Genomic DNA, 8470 nt, shown 5'->3' on the forward strand with positions numbered 1-8470 from the left:
AGTGCTCTACCTTTGAGCCATACCACATCCTCTAGTTGTTTCTAACTTGAGTTTTATTAAAGTGACCAATTGCTAGAGCTGGCTTTTTCCTGTTTGCGAGAGCCAGTAGTTACATTTTCAGAAAACTTATGAGTTAATAGCATATTGGTAGCATGAAATTGGCTATGGTAGAATTATTCACTTCAATGAGATTGGCAAACTCTGCAATCAAGGTTGTTGATACCCTCAGAGAGGGGCTTGTTAAACATTTACCAACTGTGCTGGTCAGATTAACTTGGCACAAGCTAGAAGCATTGGGAAAGAGAGTCTTTTTTGGGGGGAGGGCTTTTTGAGTCAGGGTCTCCCTGTAGCCCCAGCTGTCCTGGAACTCACTGTGTAGACCAGGCTGGCCTTGAACTCACAGAGATCTACCTGCCTCTGCCTCCCAAGTGCTGGGATTAAAGGCGTGTGCCACCACGCCCGGCTTGAGAGTCTTTTTTAAAAAAATATATTTTTATTTTATGTGTATGAATGTATTGCCTGCATGTACAAGTGCACCCATGTCTTGCAGTGCCTGCAGAGGTCAGAAGAGAGTGTCGGATCCCTCAGGAATAGAGTTACAAATGATAGAGTTACCACCATGTGGGTGCTGGGAACCAAACCTCTGGCTCCTCTGCAAGAGCAGCCAGTGCGCTTAACCTCTGAGCCATCTCTCCAGCCCCATGAAAAAGAGTCTTAATGAGGAATCATCTAGATCAGGTTGGCCTGTGGCCCTGTCTGTGGGGGATTATTTTGATTGATAATGGGTAGGAAGACCCAGGCCATTGTAGGAAGCATCATTCCCTAGGCAGGTCCTGAACAGCATAAGAGAGGTAAAAGCTAGCTAAGAGCAAGGATCCATGTGTTTATTCTCTGTCTGCTCCCGAGTACTGATGGGATGTTTTAAGTTTCTGCCTTGACTTCACTGAAATAATGGACTATAACCTAGAATTGTAAGCCAAATAAATCCTTTCTTTCCCTGCATTGCTTTTTATCAGGGTATTTGTCATAGCAACAGAAATGAAACTAAGACACTGACATACCACTAGTTGGCACAAACCTATCAGGTTGATGATGTTGAAAATATGGCTTTCTCTATTGTTAATGTGAGTTCTACTGCTCAAGGATGTTGGGGACTTGATAGAGAAAAGTGGAAAAAGTATTTTGGAAGGTGTAAAACACCATATAAAAATAAGGCATGGTGGCATTACTGCAGAATATAAGAGAAATGGAAAAAGAAGCCAAACATAGGAACTAGAAGGAAAAGCCATGGGAGTATGGAACTGACAGGAAAGTGATAGAAGAAACAAGACTGCCTGAGATGCTTTATATAAAACTATGAAGCAAAAGTGCCCAGATATAATCTGACCCCCAAAACTCTTTTTTGTTGTAACTATTATGGACTAGAAGAGATACGCCCCAAATGAGAACACAATGTTATTTGGAATGACGCTATGTTCCGAATTGTATTTCAGCTTATCAGACACAGGTGAAAGAGAAGAACCAGAGCTGGGAAAGTAGCTTAAGCCTGTAATTCTGCCAGTTCAAGGCTAGCCCGGCCTACAGAGACCCTGTCTTCACAAAGCCAAAACAAAATCAAGGCAAGAAACAGAAGACATGAAACCAAGGAGAATAAAAACATCAATGTCTAACAAACATGTTTCCTAGGGTGAGTCAAGTATCTAACAGCTGATATAAGAGCAGCACAGGTCTAGACTCTGAGAACTCTGGACTTTGAGGCCAGCTTGGGCTACATAGCAACTTCAAAACCACAAAAACAACAATAACAATCACAATTACATTGAGTTTAATGGAAATGGACAAAGTCATTTACAAACGATATAATTGACCATTGTTCTGACAAAATATACTAATGTAATTTTTTACTCATTATTAAATATTCAGCAAACAAAAATTTTATAGTGGGCTATTTGTAAATTTTATGTACTTCATAAACACTTTCATTGTTTCAGCTTTAAAATATTTAAGCAGATAGTCTCTGAAAGTTTTTTATTTATCTTTTGAGTTTTCCAAAATCTACTACTTTTTTGGGGGGATCAGGGTCTCACTATGCAGCCCTGGCTAACCTGGAACTCACTATGTAGATCAGGCTGGCCTGGAACTCACAGAGATCCACCTGCCTCTGCCTCCTGAGTGCTGGGATTAAAGGTATGTACCACCATGCCCAGCTCTAAAACTTATTTTTGTTGTTAGTATTTTTTTGAGACAGGGTCTCCCTGTAGCCCCAGCTGGCCTGGAGCTCATTATGTAGAGCAGGCTGGCCTCTTCTCACAGAGATCCGCCTACCTCTGCCTCCCAAGTGCTGGGATTAAAGGTGTGTGCCACCATGACCTGCTAAAAACTATTTTTTTTTGAACATTGGAGTTTCTGTTTCATTTGGTTTGATCTGTAGTGCTGGGAATTTAATTCAAGGCCTCCCCTATGTTAGGCAAATGTTCTAACACTTAGCTATTATTCCCAGCCCTGAATGCTACTTTTATATTACCTTTTTCTATTACGATCTCCACTTCTGTTAGCTAAAGGATTAAAGAAGTGATTTTTTTAAAAAAACGTATAAAATATGAAGAAAAAAAGAGAATGTGTAAGACAGTTAAAAAAAAAAAAAAAACAACCAAAACTAAACCTGTATTTGGGCCAGGGCCTTGGTACATGTTTTTAATCCCAGCACTTGGTAGGCAGAGGCAGGCAGATATCTGTGAGTTCTAGGCCAGCCTGGTCTACATAGTGAGACCCTGCCTTAAACAACAAAAACAACAAAACATCAAACCCTGTGTTTGCTTTTATATTATATTGTTTTAAAGAAAATATGAAAAATTATAAATTTAAATATTTCTAGATAATTTAACATTTATATTTGTCCATTTTAAAACTAAAAAAATGTATACACTATAATTAATAACAGCTCTTTAAATTAGCTGGGCTGGTGGACATGAAGTTTTCTTTGATTTTTTTTTTTTTTTTAAATCAATGGGGATTGCTCCATCAAAAAACTTTTCAAGGGCCAGTGAGATGGTTCAGTGAGGTAAGGTAATTTCCACAAAGCCTGACCTCTTGAGTTTCATCTTCGGGGCCCATATGGTAGAAGAAGTGAATCAACTTTGTTGGGTTGTCTTCTGACCTCTACATATGCACTATGGCATGTGCGCATGCACACACACACACACACACACACACACACACACACACAACTGAATAAAATGTAATTAAAATTTAATTAAAAAGCCCAAAACAGCTCAGCATGGTGGCACAAGCCTTTAATCCCAGCACTCAGGAGGCAGAGGCAGGCATAGCTCTGTGTGTTTGAGGCCGGCCTGGTCTATATAGTGAATTCCAGGTCAGCTGGGGCTACATAGTAAGACCCTGTCTCAAAGAAGAAGAAGAGGAGAGAGCCAGAATACATTGGAATTTTCAACACTGGAATTTTAAAGCCTGCAGTTTAAAGGTTTTTTTGTTTGTTTGTTTGTTTGTTTTTGTTTTTTTTTTCCTCTGTCAGTGTTGAGTATCAAACCTAGGGTGTGGCATGTTCTAGACAAGTTCTGTTCTGTGAGTCATAACCCCAGCCTGATGGTGATCATAATGATGATAATTACCAAAGCAAGATCTTACTGTATGTGTAGCCCTGGCTGGCCTTGAACTCATGATCCTTCTGTGTGATTTCCTGAATGCTGGGATCACTGGAGTGCTCCACCATGCCTGGCCTGACTAGTTCTGCAAATTCCATACCCAATCTCAGACAGCATCTAGTTCAATTCAGTTCTTTTTTTCCTTCCTTCCTTCCTCCCTCCCTCCCTCCCTCCCTCTCTCTTTCTTTCTCTTTTGTTTTCTTGTTTTCGAGACAGGGTCTCCCTGTAGCCCCAGCTGGCTTGTAGACCAGGCTGGCCTCAATCCCATAGAGCTCTGCCTGCCTCTGCCTCCCAAGTGCTGGGATTAAAGTTGTATGCCACCATGCCTGGTTATGTTTTGTTTTTTATAACACACAAAAAAGGTATGATTAGTGCAATAGAACCACAGTATCGAAGAATTAAATCCTCCTATGCTGTTCTTGTTTAAGATAATACTTTGAATAATTTAAGCACTATCAATTTAAGCACTATCAATAACTATCAATATGTTATCTCTCTTAGGAAATCCTTGCATAGAACTGAAGAACAAAGATTATTCTAGCACCTGAGAACAGTTTTTAGTTGATCACCCAAAATTCCCACTCATTCTGGAAGCTAGAGACTCGGGTTCTTGGTAAACTGGGGATCAAGAATGCTTAGCATCCCAGTATCTAATTGATCAAACTATCCTTGCTATACATGTCAACATTCTTCCTTGTTCTAGAATAAGGATTAACTGATATGGTTTGACCCTTATTGCTTCGGAGCCTTAACCTTCCAACTTGAAAAATATGTCTGAGAAAGTCTAATTCAGAAAGTCCATTTTAACTTATCTGGTCGCTGGGAGCCTGAGAACTTAGTTGCTTTTATCACTAACCACCTTTGCTTCTCAGAGAATCTGCCTTGCCCAGTTCATGGATGGGGCAGTCTTATTGCTTTTAGACCTTGTCTACCTAGCCACAGCAGATTAGATAAGTTCAGAACACCCAATCCAACCAATTTCTTTTACTGGATGATCTGAACCCAGAGACTTAGGCTTTGGATCAATAACTCAATACAGGACCTTTGAGAGAACCATACACAAAATGCATAAAACCAGGAATTTAAACATTTCAGTACAAACTCAACTAATGACTTTTATTCTGCAGAATGTTAAGAATTGCAAAACTGTAAAAGAGAGGAGACTGACATTGTCATCAGTGGTGGTATCAGTAGTTAACTTTTTTATGAGCAAGTATCAGGTGATTATGTATACTTTGATTTCTAGTCATATCACAATATACAGACTTTAAAAGTCACTTTTGCCAGCCATGGTGGCTCGTGCCTGTAATTCCAACATTTGGGGGGTTGAGACAGGAGGATTACTGTGAGTTCAAGAACAGCCTGGGCTACAGAGTGAGATCATTAGCCTGCTAGAATGAGACACTTTTGTTTTGTTTTTTTTTTTTGTTTTGTTTTTAAAAGAAGGCTCTCTTGTGACTTTCAATTCAATCCTGTTATAAAAATTGTATGTTTGTTTAATCCCAGCACTCGGGAGGCAGAGGCAGGCGGATATCTGTGAGTTCAAGGCCAGCCTGGTCTACAGAGTGAGTTCCAGGACAGCTGGGGCTACAGGGTGACCCTGTCTCAAAAAGACCAAAAAAAAAAAAATTGTATGTTTGTCACAATGTTTGTAATTATTAAATATGTACACAAGAAAGACAGACAATAAAATGAAAATAATCATCATTATAGCCTGAATGGAAATAAATTATTTCTGCCTTTGGTAATTAAAAATTAGAATTTTTATGAATTTAACTATGAATGATTACTTAATTCTTACTCTAAATAATAAAATCTTGTTGTTTATTTAGTTTCATGCCCAAATCAAAAACTAAAAAATTTTTTTATTTACTTTGATATTTCTATAACCTAATTCATATTTAACATTATTTTCACTTATCCTGAAGAAGAATATCAACTTTTCTAAGAAAAATATTTGAAGTAATCACTTGAATTTATCTGGTTATTGTTAATTAATTAACTAGTAAATTTGTTTTGTTTTTGCAGAAAAGTATATTAAACCCAGAGAACTGCTATACACTTAGCTATACCCACAGCTCTCTCAAACTCAACTTTTTACTTTTTGTTATTTAAAAAAATCAATTATAGGATTTGAGAGAGGGCTCTGTTGGTAAAGTACTTGCCACAAAAGCATGAACAATTGAGTTTGGATTCTTAGCACCCACATAAAAAATCAGGCATGGAGGTGTGGCATGTGTCTGTTATCCCAGGGTTGGGGAGGTGGAGATAGGAGGATCCCTGGGGTTTTCTGTCCACCCAGTATAGCCAAATCGGTGGGCCCCATGTTCAGAGAGAGACTCTGATTCCTGAGGTCAGCTTTGGCCTCCACACACACAATTGCACCCCCATAAACACAACTGTACCCCCCCCCAACACACAGCAATTATGTCAAGTATGGTGTGGCACATGCCTGGTAATTTCAGCATTTGGGAGGCTGAAGTGAGGCCAACCTTGGCTACATAAGACCCTGTCTCCCAGTAGCCCCAGCTGTCCTGAAACTCCCTATGTAGACCAGGCAGACCAGGCTGGCCTCACAGAGATCCACCTGCCTCTGCTTCCCAAGTGCTGGGACTAAAGGCATGAGCCACCACACCCAGCCTCAAAAACTATTTTATAGCAATTATGTGAACAAAATATTGTAGTAATTTTAGGTTAGTTTCTCCAAATACTTGCAATATTGATTTATTCACTTTATCCACTCAGACTTATACCTGAGGAGTTTTACAGAAAGGTGTGATTCCTTTTTCCTGGCACTCATTTATTTTCCTTTTCATGTACCTTGGTGACCTACATAGAAGTTAGTTGTAACTCATTTAAATTCAGGTCTCCTGTGTGAGTACTGTATTGCTTAACTTGACAGGCCTGTAATCTCAATTGTGAGATGGGGAGTTGTCAACAGTTCCCAGCAGCAGTATCTTTAGCAACTAAGGTGTGGCATCACTAAGGATAAAGAACACTATTCTGGTCAAACACGTTTCTGTTCTGCATCTTTCATTGAGCAGCAAGCTCTGTAATATAGACATTCTAATCCTTAAGTAAAGAAAAAAAAAAGAAGGAAAAATCAAAAGCTACCTAAACCAAAAGTCCTCTACAGCTTCTGAAAATTGCTGAGAGAAAGTACCAGTCTCTGGATTTTCCTTCACCCTTGCCAAGTTCCATAGGCTTGGAGCAGGCTTTCCCACAAGAGCCCTGAGTGCACGCAGCAAATGTCACTAAGGGACACAGATACAGCTGTACAGTGGCCTATCAAATAATGCTCGACATAGAGCCTGTGTTCATAGTCATCCCAGAATAAACTGGAAGAGCTGTAAAATTGTGAGTACTCTAGGGCACATGGAGAGTGAATTCCTGACCTCCATGGCTCCAAAATGTCAGACTGATATGGTTACTTAGACCTCTGAATTTCTCTTGTTGTTCTCCCCAACCTCCCCACCCCCAGAATATGTGTATCTTTAGGTATAGCTTTTATTTATTCATGAAGTATGAGTTAATTCTTGTCTAATTAGTTAATTGATTAACCATTCATTCATTGAACAAATATTTATCAAATATTTCTATATGGCACAGTATTAGGTCCTAAATATTGAAATTGAGACACAGGGACTCAGTAGAAGATCAGTTGGCAAGCTACATTCCCAGCATTGCAATAAACAGACAAATAAACTGTTTGATTAAATAAAATTGAGATATACTGATATCATAAGTTTCCCAAAAGGGTCTGTTTAAAAATGAAAAAAAAAAACAGAGCATGGTGTGGTGGCACATGTTGCAATCTGAGACTGAGACAGGAGGATCTTGAGTTTAAAGCCACTTTGTACTACTCATTGAGAAACTTCCAAGAGGAGGAGGGGGAGGGAGTGGAGGAGGGGGAAGGAGAGGAAGAGTAGTCAGAACTCTTCCTCATGAGATTTAGTAAATGTAAGGGTATATTCATTTGAACAGAATTTCTTATGGTACATCAAGATGTCTCTGGCACCTGAAGTTGAACCAGAGAATTATAATGTCTATTTAAATATAACTTGGGGCCAGCTATGGTGGTGCATACCTTTAGTCCCAGCACTTGAGAGGCAGAGGCAGGTGGATGGATCTCTGTGAAATGGAGGCCAGTCTGGTCTACATATGGAGTTCCAAGTCAGCCAGGGTTAGAGGGAGACCCTCTGTCAAAAAAGTCAAAACAAAAACCAAAAATCAGCAGCAACCCCGACCCCCAACAAAAACAAAACCATAAACCAAAATGAAATACAACAAGAAAAAAAAACACTAAATATAATCTGGGGACCACCTCAAGGTGGATCAGTGGGTGAAAATACTTGCTACACAAGTGTAATGACCTGAGTTAGCTCTCTGAAACCCACAAAAATCCAGATGCAGCAGTGCACATCTGAAATCCCAACACTCCTAATGGCTAGATAGATATGGAGGTAGAGACAGGAGAATCAGCTGGAAGCTAGTGGGTCAGATAGCCTGGAGTATGCAGAGCTGCAGAAACAAACCTGCCTCAACAAGGTGGAAGGAGAGAGCTAACTCCGGAAAGAGAGGACCTCTGCGTGTATGCAGGAGCATATGCATGCCTGCATTCCTGCATGAACATCACACACATACACACACAAATAAATAAAAAATTTTAAATATTTTATTTATTGTTTTTATGTGCATGAGTATATTGCCTGCATGCATTTAAATGCACCCGTGTCATGCAAAGCCCTCAGAGCTCAAAAGAGAGGGTTGGATTCCCCTGGAACTGGAGTTGTGGATGATTGTTTGCC

The sequence above is a fragment of the Nannospalax galili genome, unplaced genomic scaffold, assembly GCF_000622305.1.
Source record: "Nannospalax galili isolate Female #2095 unplaced genomic scaffold, S.galili_v1.0 scaffold646, whole genome shotgun sequence".
Lineage (NCBI taxonomy): Eukaryota > Metazoa > Chordata > Mammalia > Rodentia > Spalacidae > Nannospalax > Nannospalax galili.